Below are 26655 nucleotides of genomic sequence, written 5' to 3' on the forward strand. Positions count from 1 at the left end.
ACATCCAATGAAGCTGAATGTTGGAAGATTCAGGATAGATAAAAGAAAGCATTTCTTCATGTAGTGCAGGCTTCCTCAAACTCAGCCCTCCAGATGTTTTGAGACTACAGTTCCCACCATCCCTTACCACTGGTCCTGCTAGCTAGGGTGATGATGGCTATGTTCTGCCTCCACTATCAGAGACAATATGGTTCTGAATACTAGTTGCTGGAAACCCTGGGAGGGCAGAGTGCCCTTACACTCAGGTTGTGCTAGTGGACTTCTCTAGGAACTAGATGGGTCATTGTCCTGATCCAGCAGGCTCTTCTTATGTTTTTATGTGTGTATTGTGTATGTCTTCCAACTTGGATATCTTCATACCACAATAACTTTGCAAATATATGCACAGCTTCAAATTTCTGATTATTGCATTTTGAAAGTGGATCTGTGTCGTACAGTGGTACCTCAGGTTAAGTACTTAATTCGTTCTGGAGGTCCGTTCTTAACCTGAAACTGTTCTTAACCTGAAGCACCACTTTAGTTAATGGGGCCTCCTGCTGCTGCCGTGCCACCAGAGCACGATTTCTGTTCTCATCCTGAAGCAAAGTTCTTAACCCGAGGTACTATTTCTGGGTTAGCGGAGTCTGTAACCTGAAGCGTATGTAACCTGAAGCGTATGTAACCTGAGGTACCACTGTACTCTGCAAAATACCCAAGTGTGGGGCATTTGTGGAGGGCATTTGGCTGGCCACCAAATCCTATATAAACAGCCGGTCCTCCCTCTCTTCTTGCTTTCTGCAGTATTCTGAGGAACTGATCTTTCATGAAGAAGCAAAGCACATGTCAAAGGTTGTGTAACTGTACATGTAGGGCATCGTGATATTGTTTACGATTTAAGCTGGCATCTTTATAGATCAGAAATATGGCTGGTCTTTCATACCCTTCATGAAGCAGAAGCCAGAAGACGTATGATGCTTTTAGAACGATGACAATGAGAAGGCATCTGTAAGAAGATTCACAGACAGGAAAAACAGGCAACAGGCAACCAGCCCCAGCATGGAGTCTCTAGATAAGTAGTTTAATTGCCAGACTGCATTGCTTGGAAGGAGAAGGAAATCTAAGCTAAATTAAAAGATTAGAGAGAGACATTTTTTTCATCAAGTGGCAACAAATAGAAGAAATGGTCGTCTGCTCAGGAGAAAATAAGAAGAAAGGAGCTGTGAATGTTGCAAAAATACATCCATTAGGCCTGTGTTATCAAAACGTGCCTGTGCCCCTGTATCCAGCCATACATTTCCATAGCAACAAGGCCTTGTCAACGGAGAAGAAAGTGTTTTTGTCAGGGATAGGCCCAAACGCATAAAAGCCATTTCTATCTGGGAGCAGTACAATCCTCTTAAATCAATACAGCACACGTAGTAATTGCACTCACCATTTCTCCCATAAATCTTCACTTTTACCCCTTTCATTTCCTGCAACTTGTCATCATATGAACTAGAGCTGGTTTTACCTACTTTCTGCAGTTTTGATTGCCCCTTACCTTCTTCCATAGAAAACAGGTTCTACATTTGGAAGATAAGCCATTTCCTCCATGCCTAGATAGAAATGTTGTGTAGAATAGTTCCAAGCTGGAGGTCTTCACTTTATTGTCTTCCTGGTGTTTCTTTCAAGACCAATGGCACCATTCTAGCTACTAAAAGTGCTAGTGGTGGAACTCTTCTCTAGGGAAATCAATAACTGAAAATTCAAAAACAAGGAGAAGCCGTCTCCTGTGTAGATGCAATGGATGATACTTGAAAACGTTTGCTCCTTTCATTGGACCACAAACTCAACCTGTACTGGAATGTAAGTACCGATTTGGGGATGCCACAGGGGGACACCACAATGATGATCTAGAATAGAGCATGAGAGGCAGAGGGGCACTGAATTTTGGTGCCACACAGATTCCAAGGTCTGCCAATGTCCTCTGACCAAAAAGCTACAATTTAGTTTCCAATTAAGGTTTCAGATGAAGGTTTCTTGAGAAACATATCCTATTGATATGAAAACCAGTAATAATACACTTCTTACTTTGAGGGCCCTAATATATATATAGGAAATTTCTGATGTGTTGCAAATAACATAAATACCATAAGATCCAAACCTGGTTGCTTCCGCTGGGAGCTTAAAAAGTATGTTTTAAAGTATCTGATATATAATCAGATTTCCCTAGAATGGTGGCTGTTGTTTTGAGACTTGGATCAGTTATTATCAGCTTTTCAGCATTCAGTACCATTGGCAGCCTGTAAAGGGTAAGAATTAGAGGAGATATAATGATTATGACAGGAACACTAACAAGACAATATCTTGCATCTCAGAGAGCCCCACATTTTGACAGATGGAAATGAAAATGTTAATTTGGAAGTGAAGTAGAAAGAAGTAATTCCTAACACACATACTCAGTGTGGTTCAAAGAGAATGAGATGCGGGGGAAGGACACATTGTTCTAACCGACAATGCTTTTTTGGAGGCGGGGGGGGGGGACTGCCGGCCCACAAATGTATCACTCCTACCACTGACTTATTCCTATCTCAAGGCAACCTCAGCATCAGATATTATGAAAATGCAGTGGAAGAGGAAGGATTAGAAGTATGTACTGAGTGAAAGGCGTAATTGATTAGTAGGACTCATGCTTTGCATGTAAAAGGTCTAGTGCCTTCTACGTGTGCCCACTGTGGTAGTTAAATGCACCAGAAACACATAGCTCATTCCCTTTGGTGAGATGGCCTCAAGATTGCCTGCGGCTAATTAGCGTGGAGAAGGTACTAAAAAATGAGGGCCCTATCCTGCTGAACAAGTAGAATCCCATCCCTTGAAACATAACATGGAAATTACTGAGAGATTAAAGAATATAGCCATAGAAAATGCCACTATAATGATGAGATCATCTCATTATTTTTCCCCACTTTGATAGTTATATATACAGGGCTTCCCCCACCCCAGCAGGAACTCAGTTCCTGCACCTCATCTTTCCCTCGCTCCCATCCTTCCGTCACCTTTTGTTTCCTTAGGTCCTTATAGTGGCATCACCCATCTGTTACTTGTCTTTTAGTTGACATGTTTGAAAGCTGTTGCATATAAAACAGAAGTTGCTCTTTATAGGTCTACAGAATTAAAGTGTACCTCTGTTCCCTTTAGGAAAACACAGAACTACTTGGAACATAACTTTCAATTATTGGCCCTAAAACGCACTGCATCTGGAGAAAGGTTACGGCAAGATTATGATTTTCGGAAGAGAACCCAGTAGTCTTTTGTGGGAATGACAAAAACGCCCATCTGCTTTGAAGCTCGCAGAAGGTTTGGTACATTGTTAATGGGTATTCTTTATTTGAATTTTATTTAGCAAAATGTGTGAACTGCATAATCAAAAGATAAAATAATTATCAATAATAATTATTATCAATTAACAACAAAAAACCCAAAACAAGTATGCATAGCTACTTGTTGTCTGGGTAGGCTTGCTGAAATGAAGCAGTTTTTCTTTTCTTTTTTAGCAGGCATCTAAAAAAATTGTGCCTGTCAAAGGGAGGACAGGGCGTTCCAAAGCATAGGTGCTGCCACACTGAGAAATCAAGTCTTCACAGATGTGGAACAAATGTGGCATTTGTAAAAGTGCAAATTCTATAGATCAAAGCAATTGAGTAGGTATGTATGGGGCAAAGTGATCATTCAAATAAACAGGATACAGTGTTTGCATTAAAGTTTCACAGGGACATGGTTGGACCCACTGATCACCAATTTAAACTATTGAACACTTGAAAGCAAAACCAATATGACTGTGATGAGATGATTATTTACTTGTTATTTGTTGTCCTCACTAGAAGGTTTTGCTCTGTGAATAAATAAAATAAATGAAAATATCAAAAGTTTTTTTTTAAAAAAACCTGGAACTCCTCTTAGAGGTTATATTAATATTTCTGTGTTTGATGGATATGTGAATTATTGATACTGTTCTGTTTTCATCAAACACCATAGCTAACCCAAACTAAACTTGCAAAACAAGCCTGCAAATGGTCAATTATTAATCATTTGATTATTTGTAATTTCCCAACAAATTTTGCTCTACGGTTTCGATGGGCTTTTCTTTGAGGAGCCAAATCTGGACACTGTGGTATCAACATGGATTCACAAAAGGAACTGCATAGCATAGAATTTGGGGGCATGTGGAAGGGCTGCAGGGAACTGTAGAGGAAGGAAAGGCCCTGTTGCACAAGCTGCAGTAGATAAAAACATAAGATGAGCCCTGCTGGATCAGATTAAAGGCCCATCCTGTTCTCACAGTGGCCAACCAGATACCTCTGAGAAGCCCACAAGACACTGTAAAACATGCCCACTGCTTTATTGATGATGGTCTTAATAAAGGTTAGTGCTACCACAGAGCATGGATTCTGCAGAGGGCAGCCTGTCTTTTGGCTGAAACTTCATGCTCAGCCTATTGGCTGGGCACTGGAAGTTGCTGGGTATTAGGGTTCCACCCCAGCATAGACCATTCCAGTGGACCCTGCATAGAAACTGTCTGTGGTGACCAACTTCAGCTCTTTGAGATAGAGCTGGGGCTATGCCAGGGAGGCTAACTCTCCGGGGCCAAGCTGTCTTCGGCCCACTCAATATCTGTTGGGAGGGGACCAGTCCCCCTCAATGTTGAGGGGGTGGAGGAGGGTGAGGGCAGAGCTGAGCGTGGAGCAACTTCAGTGGCCAGCTTCTCATGAGCACAAGAGAGGAGGAGCCGCCGGGCATTGAAGCTGCCCCATGCTGGGCTCCACACTTGACCTTCTTCCAATGATGCAGTGTCGCTCATGTGTCGCGTGCTGGGCGCATTGTGTCAAACACATGCTATGCATGATGCATGCATTATGTCACACACACACATGCCACCACATGCAGCGGCAGAGGAAGCTGCTTGGGCGCCAAGGGGCACCGCAGGGCCTCTGGAGTCTGCCTCCCTCCTCCCACTCAGCTGCCCTATAGCTGAGGGGGAGACAGCAGGCGAACCGTTTGGGCAGCGCAGAGCCTGCATGTGCTCCAGCCACTGTGTCTCTCCTAGGAGAGACATGTGGCTTGGGTGCGCTGCAGGGCCCACGGTGAGTGCCACCCAGCATTTTGTCACCCCTCCCCCAGTGGTGACATCCAGGGCAGACCGCACCTACCGCTCCCCCTTCCTCTGCCCCTGGCCACATGCTGGGCCCTCACAATCTTGGGTGAATGTTGGTGCTTCTGGGCCATTATAGGTTTCTCCCTGTTTGACTATAGATCCTGTCCAATATTCCTGCTCTACCAACACCTAAAGTTGCAACAGAACAATAACTTGAGAACAGAACTTGACAGAACTGCTAACCAGTGACTCTGCAGTTAGGCCATTTTTAACTGAGGGTGAGTAGGTGAAGTAACCACAAACTATCATATGGCGCTGGGGGAATGGTCCTTAATTTCTGCCCGTGGGATGGGAGAGAGAGAGAGAGAGAGAGAGAGAGAGAGATAGTTCTCTCTCAGACCTACTCTGAAGTTGCACCCCTTTCACTCTGGCCAGAGCCTGGGATTGGCTCCACTTCTTGATCATGCAGTCCTCTTCCACCTGCCTTCCCTATTTCAGTGTTTAGCTTTGAGCTAGTCTCAATGCAAGAGAATATCTTCACGTACATAAACGTGGGGATTAATTAGTGCATGCAAAGTGCTTTGGAGTTGTTGATTGAAGGGAGAGATATAAAAGCAAAGTAGTGTATCATGCTCAGTAGCCTTCACCAATTTGGGAAAAGGCACCTGGCCATTAATCAGACAGTTTTAAACCTGTACCCATAGCCGCTTATGAATAAATATATGCTTCATATTCACACCTCAGAGTGGCTAGAGACCCTGTCCCTCCCGTCCATCATTAACTCCCTATGTGCTTATCCTCCTCTGATGTATTCATGGTGTCAAGGGCACGGAGGTAACTTTATATCTTTGGTGTGCACATATAAAAGCTCAATGGTGGGTGGCATTATGAGTTTTATTGCCAAGCATGTAATGACTGCCTCTCTTTTGCATGAATGAATTCAGTGGGTGACAGGTATGTAATTCATAGCTTTGTAAAAAGCTTTGAGAGTAAGTGTAAGAAATGTACTATATAAATGTCAATATAATGCACATTTTAAAGACTATGGTTTGAATCACAGAGAGGTAAGTTTGTCGACTGGGGGGGACTGTGATGGTGGGTGGGAAGAGAGAGAAAAGAAACATAAATAGAAAAGGAACAGCAGGGTTTTTTTCTGGGTAATGATGACTGGGGATTTGTGTCGTAGTTCCATAAATGCATCTGCTCTGTCTAGAGCACTTCTATGGGCCTCATTACTGGGATATCTGAGTGATTCACAAACATGAAGAAATGTATATCTGCACAAAACAGTAGGGAAGTCTATTACCCTGATTTTACAGAAGAGACTCTGGGGCACAAAGAGATTAAAGAAGCTCTCTGTTGCATTCACAGACAGCAGGCCACAAAGGTGTGGTGTGAACTACATCCCCTGGTTTCGGGCCCAGCACCTTGATCAGAGCAAATGGCATGTATATGTTTTGGTCCCCCAGGGAAGAGGAAAAAAGACTATGAAATTCATCCTGCTATGAGCCATTCATGGTCCAGCTCTTTCTCCCCTACCACACAAAATGACCTTTGCAGTCACTTGGCAATGGAATCTCTGTGGAGCTGTTGGCCAATTCACGTGACACCACCCACTCCAGAATGAATTGTAATCATGGGCACCTTTAGGAAACAAGGCTTGTGAAATTCCAAATAACTGAAATTATTTTTGTGCACACCCCAATGTCCAAGATCCTCCAGTGACCCAGGGTTTGGTTTTCTTGAAATGAAGGTCAAGGGAGACTGTGGTGCCATTAGGATATATGACTTTATTTACACATACATGGAACCTGCACATAGGACTCACCATGAACACCTCTCTTCTTCTCTTATAATAGCAATGGCACCTATCTGAGAGGTGCCAGAACGAAGTTCTGGTGAGTTCTGGCTGAAAAAAAGCCCTGTATAACAGTATCTAGGAAGGCATGTCAGCTTCAGGGAATTCTGGGCCATGCCTCCCTCCCCACCATGCTCCTGTGTCCCACACATCATTTGCGGTGTTGACTTAGATCAGGGGTAGGCAACCTAAGGCCCGGGGGCTCAATCACATTCTAAATCCAGCCCACAGACGGTCCTGGAATCAGCATGTTTTTACATGAGTAGAATGTGTGCTTTTATTTCAAATGCATCTCTGGGTTATTTGTGGGGCATAGGAATTTGCTCATTCCCCCCAAAAAGAGATATAGTTTGGCCCACCACATGGTCTGAGATACGGTGGACTGGCCCATGGCTGAAAAAGGTTCCTGACCCCTGACTTAGATAGTAGCAACTGTGTTATCATCAATTATTCTGTGTATGTGAAGAAGCCTAATGATGCAACTCAGTGCTGTGCTGATCATTCACAGATACATATGGAACCTTCCAGAAGCATAGCTGTATAGGTCTGGGGTAGCAAACACAACTGAGCCTCAGAGACTAAGGATGAAATTCTTAGCTCGTCATGGCAGCAGTGGGTCTTAACAGAGCAGTGAAACTTAGGCCAGCTAGGGTGGAAGTGAGTGGGGAAAGAAAAATATATTTTATTTCTATTATGCCAGCTCAGTGGTCTGGGCCCTTCATCTCAACCTGCCAGCAGCAGGGCTGGCTTAGGATCCAGACATGCCTTCACTAGCGCAGCTCTGCCCCTTTGTCACTCCAGAATGGCACATTTGGGGGATTTTGCTAGCAACCACCAGCAGGGCTACCATCAGTTGTAGCTTCCACCCACAGTTTTGGGCAGGGGCATGAAGGGGCAGAGACAGCCCCTCCCCTTGCCAGTGGCCACTGGGCAGAGCTGGGTGGAGGGACACCTCAGTCTCATCCAAACTCACTCTGCAATGGTAAGTCAGGGCTTGGAATTATTCTGTTAATATATTTATTATTATATAAGCTTTCATGAACCACACTTCACTTCATCAGGTGCATGAAGTGTAATCCTAGATTGGGTGAGGAATGCAGCAACGTGAGATCAGATACCCCTCTAAGCTCACTCCTCTATAGCAACCAAAGAGCATCCTGAGGAAGTGGCTCCCATGTGGCCTGGTCTCTGTCAGAATTGCTGCTTCTTTTGCCCCACATTTAGTCCCCCTTCACACATACAGTTTTCATTAGCCACAGTTACACCACCCTTCCCCTGTGCTGATTGGCTTCTCTTCTGTTAAATGCCCTTTCCTTCCCAGTTTAACAGTTTTACTGCTTCTACTACTGGAAGAACAAAGTGATCAACAATACAAGGATGTCTCTATTAGATGTGTTGAAGAGCCACCTGTAATGCAAATATTTATAGCACTCAGACACCAGAGAAGGCTTCGCAGTGCTGGCTGAGATCATGACATGCCAAAACCTGGGCAAATGACTGTAATTAAGTCTGGAGGAATCATGTTCTGCTTTTTATAAACAACTCAGCATGTGATAAGGCAGTTCTTGTGTGTCTGTGGTGCGAATACAACAGAGTGAGAAGGAATGGGGGATTAGTTTGTCTAAGCAAGATAGGTTAGAGCTTCAGCTTTGGGAACTAATTAAAAGGAGAGATTAAATCAGAGCCCAGCCAAGGAAAGCTTAGAGTAATTTGTGGATGTCCTGTTGTTATTACTTAGTATAGGGATGGGAATCTAGAACTCATGAATCTCTTATCCAGTTTTTGTAATTCCATTTGTATTCTTAGCTTTTGGATTTTATTTTTTAAAAGACACTTTGGGTTGAATCGGGTGAAGTTATCACATCATGAAAGGAACAACTTCTGCTCATGTGATTAAACTTCTCCTCCTTTTCCTCCACCCCCCCCAAAATCTGCTCTGGAGGGATAGGAGAACCCCAATTTTTTTTGGGGGGGGGAGGCTATTGGCCATGCAGGGAGAGGAGAGGGGTGGAACGTTTAATTGTACATGAGATGTCTTTCTACCCACACATGGTTGTTTGAAACAATTTCCTGTTGGATACAGGTCCATAGTTTGGAAAATGATAAATCTCCCCTGCCAACACACATTTCTGATTGTGTGTGTGTGTGTGTGAACATGGTTGGTTTCTAAGAACACTGGAGGGCAGGGGTGCCAACCTCCCCTCAGGATTGTGGGTGCCTGTTGCTGCAAGATGGACGTCTCTGCAGCCAGGAAGGCACCCTTTTCCACAGGGAGGGGCTCAGACTCAAGTGCAGAGAGACTCTGCTTCTGTGTCTGAGCCCCACCCCCCAAAAAGGGGAAACCTAAAAATAATCTGGGCCCATCTTGCCTCACCTAGGTTGTTAGTTAATCAAGAGAAGTGCAGGCTTCAATACATTGCAGAGGCCTTGAATTAGCTTCAACCACTTAGGAAAGAGATGATACAGTGTGAAAAGGGTTGTGATTTTTTTTTTTTACTGATTTCTTACAGATAATTTTTATTTTTTTATTTTTGTAAACCACTTTGAGATTTTATTGCAATCAAGTGGCATATAAATGTTGTGAAACAAACAAATAAATAAGTACAAATGGCATCTAAAAATAACCGATAACAACAAACTTAAATTGTTAGGGCAGGGTTGGAACAGCTTCCTGATAAAGACTGGCAGACATTTCCATTATTATCATTTATTATTATTATTATTATTATTGAAATGAGAGAAATGGTTCACATTTTACCGCAATCCTACCTAACCTATGCTTCCTGAAACAATACCAACGTGATATGCAGGAAATATTTGCACTTCTCTGAATTTTGCGATGCAGTTCTACAACCCAAAAATATGTACAAAAAAGTGTATATGTCAGGGACTAGACAGAAGAGGAATGGTAGAGATTGCCTCCCCACCCTGACCCTTCCAGGGAGGAGGAAGAGGAAGACAGCATAGACTTACAACAGTGGTTTGCGGGAGGTCACAGCTCAGAGGCAGATGAAGGGCAAAGTTCGGAAATAATAGGAGAGGAGGAGAAGGAAGCAAGGTGATAGCTGATGGACACAGTGTCATTGGAAAGCCTTCCAGACCCCCCCCCAAACCTGGCGAGCCTTGAAAGTAGGAGAGCAAAGAGCTAGAAGACAGATGGCATATAACAGCACCCGTAGAAGTGATGAATGAGGAAGTGGGAGAGACGGGGTGTGTGTGTGGAGATTCACTTGGGACAACACCATTATCCATGAGGCTGGGTTCTATAGCCTCTCTCTGTAATGATTGGATAAAAAGGGACAATAAGAAACCTTCCCCTAGGTTTATACTTTCCTGGGAGCCGCTGACAGCATCCTGACAGTGTATTAGGTGGGAATGTAAAAATAAATAAATGCACATATTAGTGAAAATAACATCTTGACTTTTGTGTGTGCCTACCTGTTGAACTCAGTGGCCATGAGATGCCAATCTCATCCAGAAGACAGTTTTGTATGTATGCATGCCGTGTATCTAAATAAGTTGTCCATGCCACCACCACAAATTCATTATACAGTAGCTGTTTCTTACAGAGCAGATTGCTAGTTTTTCACCAAAGAAGTAACATGCTCGGGGAGGGGATGCATTCTCTTGTTTTTGATGGGTTGAACACACTTTCCATCTTTCAGCAGAAGGGATTTCTGCTAATGCAATGAGACTTCCCCCTTCCCCCTCCCCCTGTATAACCCTAAATCTGCTCCAGAGGATTGAGGGGACCCTCCAGAGCAAAGCTGTGATCCTTAAGAAAGGAGAAGGGGAGAGAGAAGTCCCATTACATGAGTAGAAGTTCACTCCCACAATGTTGGAGATTCCCTAGTAGCTTCTATCATTCTCCCCCCCGCCCCATCATGGCCTGCACCTACTCTCTCTCTCAAATACCTAAAATGTTAGCAGACAAGACACATATAAATGGGACTTTTGTTGTTGTTTTTAAAGTTGAATGTGCTTTTCTTAACACTGTTTTTTCACCCTTCATTGAATTTAAACACTGGCAATTCCAGTAAAGCCATTGGAAGGGGAATTGTCGGTATCCATTAAGATGCTGAGATTTCTGCCCTTTCATATTGGCCCTATTTCTTAATTTCCAAAGTAAGAGGCGGTGGGGTTCAAGAGTTCTGGGTCATTTCCTGACAGGAGATGCATAGAGGGTGCTTTGTGATGACCCAGTCATGAAGGAAAGCTACTTTTCAGGTGCTCTGCGACACCCTCCTACGTTAGCTCTAGGAAGACGGGTCTCAAATGAAGTTCTGCCTCTGGGTAGAGGACTACACACTTTAGCTGGCAGCAGCAGACTTTTGTAATTACTATAATATATTTTTGTTCTCTGCTCAGCTATATCTCTTTGAGGGGGAACAAATATTTGAGAAGCTTTGGTTTACCTGTGATGCAAAACCTTTCCGCTTTATTTTCCTCCCTGCCTTCCTTTCTGAAATTCAGTTTTGTTTCCCCTTCTTTCCTCTCTCTCTCTCTCTCTGGCCACTGGATTTATGTCTTTTCTCTCTTGTTGCCCTCCCAGCGCTTCATTACTGTCATCTTTTTTCCCAGCCACTGAACCCTTGATGTTGTTCTAATTGACAGACGGGGTTTAAAAGCACATTTGAAAGCGCCTGTCTTTTTAAATAGACTCCTGTCTCATCAAAAGATGTACAGCAACATTCCATTAGAGCAAATCATTTGAAAATAGATTGGGCTTTTAGTAACTGTGGTTGTGTTTTTATAGTTGGGCTATTCAGCAAGGTTCTTCCGTTGCCCTCTATTCCTCATTCTCTTCCATTCTAAGGGGGGGGGGGGAAGGAAGCAAGAAGAAGAGATACATTAAAGAAAGATTAGGACTATTTCTGTTGTTTGGATTCTCCCCCACCCCACTCCCCTTTTCAACTTCTCAAGCAGCTTATTTCTACTATTCATTCTTCATTGCCGAGGCATGAAAGTTTTTGAAATGAAAGTGGTGATGAAAAATGCAAACACGCACACGTTGGAACGGAACAGGGAATAGAAGGGGAAAATAGCATTACTCTGCCCACCGTTCTGCCTGGCAAGACCAATTTCCATTGCCTTCACAATTTATCTATTGACAGCTAACCTTTGGCTTCGCTACAAGTGCCGCGTGTGGAGTGGTGCTTTGATGCACTGTCCCAGGAAGGCACTGAGCAACAGGCTGGTGCCCAAAAGAACCACAATAAAATCTTCTGGTTTGTTGATTTTATTTATTGAAAGGGTTTATTTCATCAAATAAATAAATGTTGAGGGAGCCTTACAGCAGGGGTCAGCAAACTTTTTCAGCAGGGGGCCAGTCCACTGTCCCTCAGACCTTGCGGGGGGGGGGCGCGGCTGGACTATATTTTGAAGGGGGGGGAATGAACAAATTCCTATGCCCCACAAATAACCCAGAGGTGCATTTTAAATAAAAGGACACATTCTACTCATGTAAAAACACGCGATTCCCAGACTGTCCATGGGCCGGATTTAGAAGACAATTGGACGGATCTGGCCCCTGGGCCTTAGTTTGCCTACCCATGCCTTACAGCTTCTAAGGAACAAGTCCAGAAGCAATCCTATCACTACCTTGAGGCTGTTTTTAGGAAGGTCCTCAGGAAGCCATGGAGGTTACTGCTCCACTGGTGGGGAGGGAGGACTACTAGCAGGGCAACTCATATGCAACCAGTTTTCTCAGCACGTGGAAAGAGAGCTTGGCTGCTGTGCATGTTCCATCACTGCATGTTCCATCCATTTTCCAGCGATTGGAATGTTAAGTATGACTGTTTAATTGAAACTGAAATGAAAAATTGCTAAAGGTTTATTGCAGAAAGTTTAACATGCTGCTTTCCCATGAAAGTAGAGCTTTCCCGTGCCAAGTAGAGCACACTGAGCTCTTTCTAAGTTGATGATTAACTAACTGTTGTTCTCTGGTAGTTAACATGTGAGTGTTGTAATTTTAGATCATGTGATGAAGGTATTGAGTTGCAAATCTCCATTTTGAAAGGGACTTGCCTTTAGTCTTTGTCTCCCAAACTCAATCAAGTGAAACTCTCCTGAAGGGAGAATAAACAGCCTAAGGCCAATAAAGGCAGGAATGCAGGCTGTGGATAGAGAGACAGAGACCTTTCGTACTTTCTAAGATGCTGAGCCTGTGCTGGACAGCACAAGTCACTGTACAGGTATTTTTATGTACATTTGATGTTTTCATTCTGTTATGAAGAAAGTTTGCTAGTAAAATTTGAATAATATCTTTATGGACCTGGAAAATGCTTTATTTCCAAAAGGAGTCAGTTCCTATGCTTCCAGTTGCTCCAAATTGCACAATATTAATATCTGCAACAGGTAACAGGTAAAACTGAGTGTGTTGAAGGAGTGTTATGGGTAGGCCTCCATGTTTCCATGACACATCCTCTGGAATGGCACAGAGATATATGCCAGCCTTGGGATGGTGCAGAGGCAGGAGGGAAGAAGGAATGGCTGCCCGCTCACCTCCCACCCTGGCTGCAGCAAACTGGTGGGGCAATGGATGTGGCCGTGGCTCTACCAGCAGCTCTTCCTTCACCACAGTGACTCTTAGGCACACTCTGCCCACCTAATAACCCATCTTTAAAATGCAGAGAAGAAACATGTCACAGAAGATAAAAGAGACTCAAATCAAGGGATTGGTAAAACATCTATGCTCAGCAGGTTGAAAGCCTAGCTGAAAAATAATGTCCTTGAGGAGGCTTTTAATCACATAAGCAAAGAGGGGGCACTTCTATATTCCCTGCCTATTGATGGCAGGCAGGCAGGCAGGCAGGCAGGCAGGCACCTAACTCTTTTTGGTGCCGATTCAAAACATCTTTGTTTAGGCAAGTCTATTCAGACATATAGAAGCTGCCAAATGCTTTCATCAGGTTTTGGCTTATTGCCGATTTTAATTATTGTTGATTATTTTAAATATTTGTTTTTTATGTTTTTACTGATAATTTTATTTATTCATAATTCTATTTATTTACTGCATTTATATACCACTTCTCTCTCTCTCCAAAGGGGCTCAAGATGGCCTACATGGTCCTCCACCTCCTCATCTAATCCCCACAATAACCTTTTGAGGTAGGTTAGGCTGAGAAGCAATGACTGGTCCAAAGTCACCCAGTGAGCCTCAGGGCCAAGTGGGGATTTGAAGCCTGGTCTCCCAGGTCCTAGTCTGACACTGCACCACACTTTCTTTAAGCTGCTCTGAGGTTTTATGACCATCCAGGTTAGGGCTGGGAGGTGCCATATTGTGTGGAGACAGGGCCTTCATGTCATCTTTACCTTTTCCTGATTCACATTTAAGGGAAACATAGTAGCCCTTAGATAGTTTCCCCACTTCCTCTTGTTCCTGCACATATTGTAAGCATACAAGCAGAGGTCCCAAGGAATTCTCTTATTTTACCATGCAGATGTAAGATTGCTAGGATGATATGGGAAGGGGGTGCTATTCTATCTTTAATAATTACCTTAAAGGAACATTAAAATAGGTGTGGCTCTTTCACCCCTGCACTGTGATGGGAAAGCCATGCCTAATGTATTTCTCAATTCTATGCAACTCTGAAAAATGCAGGATATCTAAAAGTTACAACATTGCAATTTGTCTCCATTTAAATCAAAACCAGGAGAGAAATTTATTTTCCCCCTCATAGTTGGCAGCAAGGCCTCCCAGGTGCATGCCAGATGTCCCTAATTTAATTACTTCCTGATTTTAAAGGACTGCTGCCCCCCCCCCAGAAGAGTCTATCTCCACAGGAGGCTACTACAGCTTCCTATAAACTCTAGGACAATTTACTATAGCTCTACAGTGTTTCTAACATTTGAATTCTTTTTCTAGAAAGCTGAGAGAAACCTGTCATATGTTTCTGAGAGCTGTCAGTGAAGATTTCGAGTCAAGTGATGCTACCACTGGTTTCCCGTTGAGGAGTTGATTGATCAAGTGGGAATCAGGGTTCACATTTGGAGAAGTGGGTACCTTGTGCTGAGAGTTAAGGTGAATCATTGGCACATGACAGCCTAGGTATACTTAATTGGATGTCTTTCAGAAAGTGTGAAGAGATGAAGAAACTTTCAGTAGATGTTCTTCCTCAAGGTGGCTTAATGAGGATTTCTGCTGGCAGGCAGCAGGTTAGGGTATCTTATTAGTGTGAGGAAACGTGAGATGATTTCAATCTCAGAAGGAAAGGGTCAGCCATTTTCAATTTTGTTCAGTCCACCCACTCAATGCCCCAGCACCCTTCCAAGGAGAGAGATAGCTGTTAGTGGGTCAAGTAGACAGTCAAGTAGACATGTTCTGTCAAGTGATGTCAGAATTGGGAGTGCTCTCTCTGTCTTTTTTGTTGCAGCTTCCCTAGTTTTCTAGCTGTGGAATTGAGAACTGGTCCCAGAAACCTCATCACAAAATGGCGCTGACATTGGTGTGGTAGATCCATGATGGTTTTCTTTCCTGGGGGTAGGGGGTAACAGAATGTTCATTTGAATGAATTATAAACAAGTAGCGGACATCAAAAACGGGGCAAGACTCAACAGTATAGAATCACAGAATCATAGAAGTAGGATCGTCTCATCTAACCCTATGCAGTTCAGGAATCACAGCTAAAGAATCTCTGACAGATTCAGGGCAAGTCACATAACACATAGATATTTTCTCCAACACCTTACCATTGATCCTCAGTGGCCCCACCCTCTGCAACTGCCACCTTATTCTGTTTTGCTTTGGTAGTGGCAAACATCAGGTGGAAGTACCTTCCAAGAGTAGAGACCTTCATGCATGGAGGGCCATTGCCTGTTTTGGAGCATTTATTGCAGCTTCTGTGCCCTATCCCATGCTGCTCTGGAGAAGCTTTGGGGTCATGGAAGGGACTGTCAGTGGTGGGGCTTGCAAGGAGAGGAGAGCATGGGGATGCTCCCCTTTGCCAAGTTTATTTCTGGTCACGGTTCCTTGTATCCAACTTGTCAACACTGTGGTGGTTATTCTTTTTGTAAAATGTTTTCATGGTCCCAGAGGACCCCACTATTTTTATAAGAATGTAGGCTATACACAACAACCCTTTAAGATCTTTTTTTAATCATCTGAATCCTCTTCACCCAAGATATGCAACCACTGTGTATGCTTATGTTCCTGCCATATAGCAGAACCAACTACATATATTTAACTCCCACAGATCACACATTTCAGAGCACAATGGTGACACAATAAGCAAGAGGGAAGCAACAGCAGATAACACAAGACATTGAACCAACCTGAAGAGCACAAGTCGAATTACAGGCATACAACATATCAGTGATGAATCAATACATTCCTGTACCCATTTCAACAAAAAAACAAACTCTTCAAAGAACCACATGCCAACAATCTGAAAACAGACAGAAACTGAAACGGTATCTCTCGAATATGGCACAAAGGAGACAATTGAAGCAAGAGACAAATACACAGCATTTAAATGCTATTTAAATATTTCAAGATGGTTTTAAAAAATATTTACAGATTAATGTGAAAATGGAGCCGAACAGAATGTGAAAAAACTTGCAAAAGTACTGTAAAAAATAGGCAGATCTGCCCATCCGAGTTTCAGTTAGCTACTAAAGCTAAGACTCTTTGATAGAGCTGTGCTTCAAGAATGTGTTTCGCCCTTTTGTGAAACTATCTAGCTTGCTAGCTATCACTATCAGATCTTGGGGAAGTGGATTCCATAAACTGATTATGCATCGTGTGTCCTGAACCTGCTGCCACTCAATTTTATTTGGTGACCCTATATTCTAGCATTATGAGAGAAGGAGAACAAATGTAGAGGGGGCAGGAAGGTTGTTTTGACAGCTCTAGTGTCAATATGCATTTCATATCTTAGTATTTTATGGATGAAAGCAATGTCTTTCAACTTTGAGCAAGGAAATATCAAAGAAACAGAAGATTTGAGAGTTCCCAAGTGTGGAAGAAGCACAATTAGGAGCAGCATTAGAGTCTCTTACCTGCTAACAACTCTGGAAACTCTTACCTTTCCTCTTTCATTTGCCGATATTTTCTTCAGAAATACCATATCAATGTAATTATGACACTTCTAAAACCACCGAAGCTCAACTGCGACGTACCTAGTAATCATGTCATGAGAAGCTTTGCCTCTTCATTCTCCATAGCGTTACACAACAAAAGGTTCAGTCCAGCCAATTACCACTGAGAAAATCGGGTGAGACTTCTCCTAGATTTAAATGAAACCTTTATTCATACACTTGTGGTCAAATTTATTGTCCAAATGTTGATGGACTACAACTCCCATGACCCCCACTCACCTAGGGGGGTGCCACATTTTAATGTGAAGCTACATAACCTTCACTTTCCATAAAAACATGTAAACCGAAAAGCAGCCATTCATTAATGTTCACACTGCTGTGAATTTTGCGACACAGTTTCCCAACCAAAGAATGTGTGCAAAGGAGTATAAATGCATATTTTGGTGAAAATAACATGGAAAAATACATTCTGTTAAGGAAAATTGCTTCTAAAATGAGTATATTAGGCAACACTGCATACAAAAAAAGGTGTGTATTAGGAGAAACATACACTAAAAGGGTTAGCAATATTGCAAAGCAATATAGAAATGTGGAGGACTGAACTTGGATAAATGACAAATTCATCCATTCCTAACCCCAATCAACATGGCCAGTGATCAGGGACGATGGGAGTTGGAGCCCAGCAACATATGGATGACATCAGGCTGGATGACACTAGTCTGGCATAATGTTATGATATTGCTATAATTTACTTTGATCTTCAGTCACAAATCAGGAGCTTGTAAGTGGTGTGTGAATGTGTGTGTAGGCTACCAGGCTGTTGCTTTGTAACTTTCCCATTCCTGTGACAGAAAGAAATGCTTCCCTTTCTGAAATCTTTAGCCATCAGGAATTGGGGAGAAATTATGCCCTCCCCAAAATCTTTATTTCCACTCCCTCAGTGTTGCAATTAAGTCTGAGAAAGGGGCCAAGGCAGCACACTCAGACCTTCCCAAGAGAACCTCTCTGTGCTCTTTTCTTGCTTTCCGTGTCCTGGCTCCTTGTGTCGTAGCGATAATCTCTGTCGCTTTGTTGAATCTTCACAATAAATGGCCTTTGAGATTGATTAAAAACCCTCTGCTCAGTTCTGGCTCAGCATCGATTTCAACCGTTGCTGCTTCTAGCTTTATGTGCTGTACATCATAGAAATCAGAGATGGAAAAGACCTATTAGGTCCCATCTGGTTCGCCTCCCCTCCCTCCTCCTCTCTGCATGGGCCAGCAGTTTCTCCTTGGCCTGCCTGATAAATTCAACCCATCTCTCTCTAGTCTATCCTGAGCTGCCGTTTGTGGACATTATTCGAAACCCGTAAGGAAATGTCTGCATTGGTGGGCAGATTTGCTTTTGTGCTGCTATTTCTGGTGTCTTTGTTTATTTATATTTTGTTTCTCACAGGAAAGTTGAGCGCTTCCTTGTTGCCAAGCTGACTCCAGCTACAGATATGAAAAGTGCCTTCCCCCACTTCTTGCAGTGTTGAAGGATGCAAGGGAGGGGCATTTCTGTTCATGAGTGCGAATAAATCCTTTACCTACTACCACATCTGCTAAAACAGATTTTTGCAGGTTCGTGCTGTGATTCAAAAACCTGCCAACACTGTTGGGTCAGAGATGACAGTGTTACCCAGAAGCATAAAAGGAAAGTATCCAAACTGGGGATCGGAAGATGGCTGAAGGTCCTGGTCCAAAGTGGCTTGTGCTGGTAGTAGGGCTTTCACTTCAACAGCATCCAGCCATCATGTTGGCTTCTCCAAAGTGGGGCCCATGGGGTGGCTACTTGCACATCCTGAGAAGCAATTAAGCAGTAAATAACAAGTTAAAATTTAATTAAAAAGTGGACACAGTTTTGTGTATCCTGATTTTTATGCATGAATCCAAATTCAGATAAATATAGGTTACGCTTCACTTTTTTCCATTCTGATGTCTTAAATAGCGCTACACAAGATTATCAAAAATACAGGAAATTCTTCTAAAAGTTAGGGACTAGCATCACCCTGGGCAGCAGATCCTTACCTTAATGAATTTACTTAAATTCACTCTTACATGGACATCTGCTTGGCTGACTTCAGTCATTTTAATAGCTTGTTCACAGATGCCAGAGCCAGAGGTTACTCATCTCTTGGGGAGCAAATTTGACACCCCCCCAATCCTATGCCTCTTTACTTGGATGGAAGTACTACTTGGTCCAGTGGGGCTTACTCCCTGGTAAGCATGCATAAGATTTCAGTGTTAATGTGTGAATATAGAATATAGTTAGTTCTCATTCTGGGACAAATTTGGTTTTGCGTGCATCAACTGTGGATTTCAAAATAACTAATGCTGATTTATACGAATCTTGTCAAGATGGGCATCCATTCTGTAGCACGGGAAATTAGCAGGAGCAAATATAAAATGCTGCATGGGATAAGTTTTATAACTGAGCTCAGAGGAAACGATGCAAAAACTCAGCACCGGGTGGCAAAAATTCAGCATTCAATAACCCAAATTGGAAACAGACTGATATCTTCCAACATTTGATAGAAGGAAATTGGTGCACTTGGTTGTTAAATGAGCAAACCGTTTGTACATTAGTGAGAGAGCAAAGCAAACAAACAGGTTTTCCCCCAGGTGTTGAAGGCAAGGGAAAGAAACATCCGCAAGACAGAGGATTATTAAAATGTCAGCCTAAAAGTACAAATAGGATCCCTCTGACACATGATCTTTAAGATCAACCAAGTGCGGCTTAATGACGTACGTACTGTCAACTCACCATGCTTCTTGGAGGTGTAAGATGTAATCTTTACATGCAGGATGGTGATCAAATTGTTTAATTGAGAACAAACTCTAAAACAGAAAAGCCCAAGCGAAAACTGCAGCTGCTCCCCACCCACACACCTAGGCTCCTGAGCTCCCAAGTTTTGTGTAAATCCTGGCCTGGAACTACTCTGTTTAAAATATGGAGCAGAATCCCTAATGTTATAATATCTACAGGAAATATGTACGCCCTTTCTGTTAGTTCTGATATTTGTTGGATGACTATGGGTATATAAAAATGGTCACTTTAAGCTTAGCACATTTTATAGCATAGATGCATTATGTTAAATCTCTGTTTCCCCATGCTGCAATATACAGCATGCATACATCTAAAATAATTAAATAGATGTTGTTACATCCAAGATGCAAGCAGGTTGTTTTATGCAAACTGCTTAAAGATGTTAACAATTAAGCAGTATACAAATCATGTGAAGTAAAAACAAAAATAAAATAAATGAATTCCTTAAAGAGAAGGAACAGACTTAGGATCAGAACTTCAGCATTTAATTATTGGCTGGGTCTTTTGAGCTGTGTTGAATTTGAGGCTGGTAGGCGAAGGACTGTGGTTCAGTGGCAGAGCTCTGCTTTGCATGCAAAAGGTCACAGGTTCAATCCCTGGCAACTCCCGGTAGAGCTGGGAGAGATTCCTGTCTGAAATGCCGTAGCGCTGCTGCCAGTCAGTGCAGAGACCATACTGAGGCAGATTGATCAGTGGTCTGGCTCAGTCTAATACCACTTCCTGTGTTCTAGGGACTAAATGAGGACTTCCAATCAATACAACAACAAAAGTGATTCTTTTTGTTAATGCTTAGTATTGTCTACACTGACTGGCAGGGGTCTTTTCAAGCCCTTCCTAGTGATGCTGGAGATTTAACCTGGAACCTCAATCATAATAATAATAATAGTAATATTATTATTATTATTATTATTATTATTATTATTATTATTTATTTATTTATACCCCGCCCATCTGACTGTGTTTCCCCAGCCACTCAGCTCCCAACAGAATATTAAAAACATGATAAAACATAATGATATTGGGAATAAACAACAGAGAAAAATGCAGGAACAAGAATAAAATATTTCCTCCCTCTGGCCAGAAATATGGCAAGTCCTCTTTAAATTATTTAATTTGAAATGTATAATTGGCTTTATTATTGGTGTTATGCTGTGGTATGATTTGATATGTTATTAACTGGAATATTATTAATGAAAAATTAATAAAAATAATTTAAAAAACATGATAAAACATCAGATATTAAAAACTTCTCTAAACAGGGCTGCCTTCAGATGTCTTTCTTGACATCTGATGGGAGGGCGTTCCACAGAGCGGGTGGCACTACCGAGAAGGCCCTCTGCCTGGTTCCCTGTAGCTTTGCTTCTAGCAGTGAGGGAACCGTCAGAAGGCCCTCAGTGCTGGACCTCAGTGTCTGGGCAGAATGATGGGGGTGGAGATGCTCCTTCAGGTACACTGGGCCAAGGCCGTTTAGGGCTTTAAAGGTCAGCACCAACACTTTGAATTGTGCTCGGAAATGTACTGGGAGCCAATGCAGGTCTTTCAGGGCCAGTGTTATATGGTCTCAGCGGCCACTCCCAGTCACCAGTCTAGCTGCCGCATTCTGGATTAGTTGTAGTTTCTGGGTCATCTTCAAAGGTAGCCCCATGTAAAGCGCATTGCAGAAGTCCAAGCAGGAGATAACCAGAGCATGCACCACTCTGGCGAGACAGTCTGCGGGCAGGTAGGGTCTCAGCTGGCGGAAAGCAGATGCTCTGCCACTGGGCACAAGAATATCTTAGATCCATAATATGCATTATCAAGTTGGCTTGTTTTGCAGTGTTTCATTCATGTGTCCATGCACATCCAGAAACAAAGGGGGTGGGGGTGGGAATGATCTGAAGGAATGGACAGCTGCAGCATGCTATTTTACTGGTATAATTAAATCAAGAAAGTTGTTGTTGTTGTTAAATTTCTACCCTGCCCATCTGACCGGGTTGCCCCAGCCACTCTGGGTGTCTTCCAACAAATATAGTTAAAACTGGAATGCAGGAGGAATGGCTGGAGGAACAGAATGGGAAAAATCTGCTCATCCCTGATTATTCGCTTTCATTTTCACATGGAGTTATGAGGAGAACCTTGTTTCAGGCTAACATATTGGCTAAAGATCCAATGCTGTTTTTATTAGCAGCCTGTGAAATGCTTTCCAGAATTACCAAGTCTGGATGTGACATTTTTCTTCTTCTTCATTTACATGGCATTATAACAGATTCAACTTAATAAATTAAATTTGACAGATGATTAGTCCATAATGTGGTGCAATCACTTCTGGTATTTGAAAGAAAAATGGAAAATGGACAGGGTATTTAACTCTGACAGATCTGCTGTGTGTATGATGGGCAGTGCCTTTAGCCTCAAAGACATTAGGACATCAGGAAGGATGCACAGAATAATTATATCTCCATTCCCAGATAAGGGTCTAGTGAACAAAGCTGGTGGCTGGAACGATAAAAAAGAGACCTGGAGCAGAATGAAAGAATATTCTTCTGAAAGAATATTCTTATGAGGGTGTGGTTGTGGGTTGATCCTGATGTTCCTAATCAAGTCCTGATTCCCAACATCTTGTGAATAATATTAATTTTCAAAGGACTTTTTACTTTACAGGAATGTATATTTGTTCTAAGATTTATATATGCATTTTTTAAAATAGCTACCCAAGCAGCATATATCATTCTACTTTGGGATGAGAACCAGACTATTATACTAATAACTAGTCTTAAGCTAAAACACCGCAATGTTGTCTGGAACACCCTAGAAACAGAAATGGAAGAATCAAAAATTTACATAGGTTTAACCATTGTGGTGTAGTGGTTAGAATATAGGGCTAGGACCTTGGAGACCAGAGTTCAAATACCTGCTCAGCCATGAAGCTCCCTGGATGATCTTGGGCCTGTCACCATATCTCGAGTTCCTTGGAGGAAAAGGTGGGATAGAAATGTAACAATAAATAAATAAAATTGCAGTAAATTACTGTGTAGCAGGTGCAGTACTGTCACTGTGGCTATGGGAGAAGCACTACTTAATGATGTGAAGCCCTCCATCACAGGCTCAGGTGTGTGTTTGTGTATGTAAATAAACCACATATCCTAAAGACACCACAGTCTCCACTCTGCCTCATTCCAAAAGGAACCGTGAACCCTGGGCAAGCGCCTGGAACCCCTAGAATCTTGCGCAGCTTGGAGATTGGGGCAGTGCGCAAAATTATTTTATTGGTTTTTTTATGACATTGGTTGCAAATCATTTTATGAACCGAAAGAACAGAAGAAGAGTCCTGTTGGATCAGGTCACTGGCCCATCTAGTCCAGTAGTGGCCCATGGGAAGTCTGCCAGCAGAACCTGAGTGCAACAGCACTCGGTCCACCTGCAGTCCCCAGCAGCTGGTTTTCAGAGGTATACTGCCTCCAGCCATGGGTGCAGAATACAACCGTCATGGCTGGTAGCTATTGAAAGCCTTATCCTCTATGAATTTGTCTAATCCTCTTTTAAAGCCATCCAAGTTGGTGACCATCACTACCTCTTGTGGGGGCAAATTCCATAGTTTAACTATGAGCCCATTGGGTGTCTCTTGATCCAATTTCCCCATGCCATTCTGAATGTTATGCTTGTCCATCGTGTCCCCTCTTACTTGATTTTTTCCCCTCAACTAAAAAGTCCCAAATGTTCTAACCTTTCTTCATAGGGCAATGGCTCCATCCCCTTGATCATTTCGGGTTCCGTGCCCTTTTCCAAACCTTTCAAAAACAATCCATCTCTATTTGGATGTAATATGTGGGGTATGAGTACTTCTTATAAACTATAAATAAAGACTCTGTCTCTCAGCTACCCACCTCCCTAAGCAATTGCCTAGTCACTTCCATGGAAACATTGCTTCTCCATATATCCATGCATGCATGGTGGCATGCATTCAAAATATGGATGAATACAAACTGTAAACTCGCAAATAGCTCCTAATAATAATAATAAAAATACTTATTCGATTCCTCTCCCCTTTAGATGAGTCTAGTTTTAGAAGAAACAATACAGACCATTTCTTTCCCAAATCAACCGAGTAAGGTTATTGTGTTAAGGCATGACCGGACACATCACCCATTGGTGCACCATGGTTATTTATGAACCCATCGATCAGTATTTTGAAAGCACAGTCTTGGAATAGTAGGAACTTTGAGCTTATGACTCCCAAGGAACATCAATATTGAACTTCTTTTACAGGGTTCGGGGAAAGGTTGGTGGTTGTGACAGCTGCTTTGGGGTTGGCAGGGAGAGTAAAAACAAGTGAAAGAACTTAGGTTTCTTTAGTTTCAAGTTGTTATTTAATGGCTATTTCCAGCCTACTTGATCAGGATGCTGTCTATGAACATTTAATAATGAAACATTCAGTTTTGCTGCCAGAATGTCTATTGATTTGTAGAAAAATCCAAGAAACTGAATAAATAAGAAAAGGTTGATCAACATAAACTTTGCTGATTCCCAGTCTCTTCTCCAGAGAGTAAAGAACATCTAAATTTAAAGCATCAGATCTTTGTATATGCTGTACAAATTCCTTCCTTAACCTTACACTAAACACTTTGGCAGACAGAAGACTCTTGTAAGAATTCTGAGAGTCAACACTTGTTTATCAGATATGCTTAAAAAACAAACCAAAGCATGGCAAAACTAAGAAAGAAAATGGCAAAAACAATGTAGAGATTTGATCCCATACTCCTGAGGATTACGGCTGAATCCGAACTCCCTTCGAGTCGGGCTGGATCAGTCAGAGGTGTCCCTCCCCCTGACCTGCTGTCCTCCACCTGTGGAGTGCTGTCAGTGCCACTCCACAAGTGTAATACTTCCCATTCTGCCAGCCAAACATGTGGGCAGAAGTACTGCCGACAGTAGGCTGCGGAAAGCCTCCAAATCAGGTGTTCCTGGTGTGGGGAGAGAGAGAGGGGTGAGCTAGCCTGGGATTCACTGGACCCTGAGCCAGCCACACTGCTGTCATTTAACATCATCAGACTCAACTGGGACTTGAACACTGCACCAGCTCCAGGCTGGCATAGTGACTTGCCTGCACCCACCTTCCACTCATAGCATGAGCAACATGGGATAACTCCACCACGCCATCATACCCCACCAATGCCCAGCAACTTGTCTAAGCAGAGGCATGCTACGCTGGCCCTTAAGGGACTGCACTGACTGTCAATACATTTCCTGTCTGAATTGCAGGTCTTGCTGATAACTTACAATGCCCTAAATTTCTTACAGCTTAAATACTGGAATGAATGCCTGGGAGTTGAGATCTGTCAGGGAGACCCTTCTTAGCATGTCACCATGGACTGGTCATTCTCTCCAATAGCAAAAAGATAAGTTAGAGGGAATCAGGTAGAGGGCCTTCTCGGTAGTGGTGCCCACCCTGTGGAACACTCTCACATCAAATGTATCTATACAACCTTTAGAAGAAATCTGAAGGCAGCCCTCTATAGGGAAGTTATTTTAATGTTTAATGTTTTATTATGTTTTTATATATGTTGGGAGCCACCCAGAATGGCTGGGCAACCCAGTCAGATGAGAGGGGTAAAAATAAAATAAAATAAAATAAAATAAAATAAAATACCATATTATATTGGCTATAAACACCCTCCCCTCAGAAATTCTGCTGCCACCTGTGTTTTTCTGTTTGCCTCAAAAAACAACTTGGGGGTTTGGAAGCATTCTTTGTGAGTGATGACAAAACAGTGAGAAGACAAAACAGTTTGCAAAGAACATTTGAAACCCACACCACCTGCAAGAATTTTGCCCCTTCTCAGGCAAAGGAAAAACACAAAAGCCCACCCCTGACCTTTGTTTGCAAGGAAAGAGATGGCTAGAAATGGGAAAGAGCTCAGTTCTCTAACAGGCAGGCCTGTTAGCCTAGGCACTAGACATTATGGTGTCTTCACTTTCACCTCAGCAGCCAAGAAGCAGGCAGCATGGAGAGCTCCCTAGACAGAGAGCTGCAGCTCATTATCACAGCACATGCTTTGCATAGAAAAGGTTCCATGTTCAGTCCTTGGCATCTTCAGCTAGGGAAAGACCCATTCCTGACACCTTGGAAAGCCACTGCCAGTCACTGCTGATAATATTGAGCTAGATTGACCCATGGTCTTATCTGGTGTAAGGTAACTTCCTATGTTTCCATTCGCTGATGGTCGCTCCCCTCCCTTTTTTGAGCTTGTGAAGAGGGTTGGGGGAGCAGTCCAACTTGGACTCAAGAGCCTTGAGCTTAAAATTTGATGCAAATGTGCAGGGGTGTATATGTCACAAGCCTGCCCCCCTACCACCGCTTTTGGCACACTCAGCGCATACTCAGGCGACTCAACATCCTCACAGGGCAACGTCACATGCAGAGGCATTTGCAGCTTGTGAACACCCCATCTGCAAATAACACCACACCCTTTTACAAAGGGATGTAAGGAAGCATTGTTTTCCATTCTGCCCTGTGTTCACACTGCTTGCCGCACTGTTTCCATTCCACTGCGATTCATTTGCCAGCAAAGACTATGTAATTTGTCTCACTGTCCACTGTGTCAAAATTGCATAACTTATGTGATTTACGTAACTAATTACATAGGCTACATAAAGCACCTTATCATTCCGTTATTCCACTCCATTCATTTCAATAGAAAGGGACCACAATGCTGATGTGGGGGACCTTAATCAATTACATATTGACTGAAAGCAACAGCAGCAGCAGAAAATACTAACCATATTCACTGGATTGATTTCTGTCTCAGATGTGGGACAAAAAAGC

The 26655-nt window shown here is 42.7% G+C and overlaps 1 long non-coding RNA gene across 1 annotated transcript in view; it reads right to left on the reverse strand.

Annotated features, from left to right (window-relative positions):
* LOC310836497 overlaps nucleotides 1-20037 on the reverse strand; it is a 273260-nt gene extending 253223 nt beyond the window's left edge. Inside the window, exons 1-5 of the long non-coding RNA XR_014560094.1 lie at nucleotides 19791-20037; nucleotides 17088-17194; nucleotides 3817-3850; nucleotides 2123-2261; nucleotides 504-1101 (exon numbers count right to left, since the gene is read on the reverse strand). This is a non-coding gene — a long non-coding RNA (uncharacterized lncRNA). The remainder of the gene's footprint in view (nucleotides 1-503; nucleotides 1102-2122; nucleotides 2262-3816; nucleotides 3851-17087; nucleotides 17195-19790) is intronic.
* Nucleotides 20038-26655: the final 6618 nt, after the last annotated feature.

This window comes from Podarcis gaigeae (assembly GCF_964106915.1).
Source record: "Podarcis gaigeae genome assembly, chromosome: 2".
NCBI classification, from domain to species: Eukaryota; Metazoa; Chordata; class Lepidosauria; order Squamata; family Lacertidae; genus Podarcis; species Podarcis gaigeae.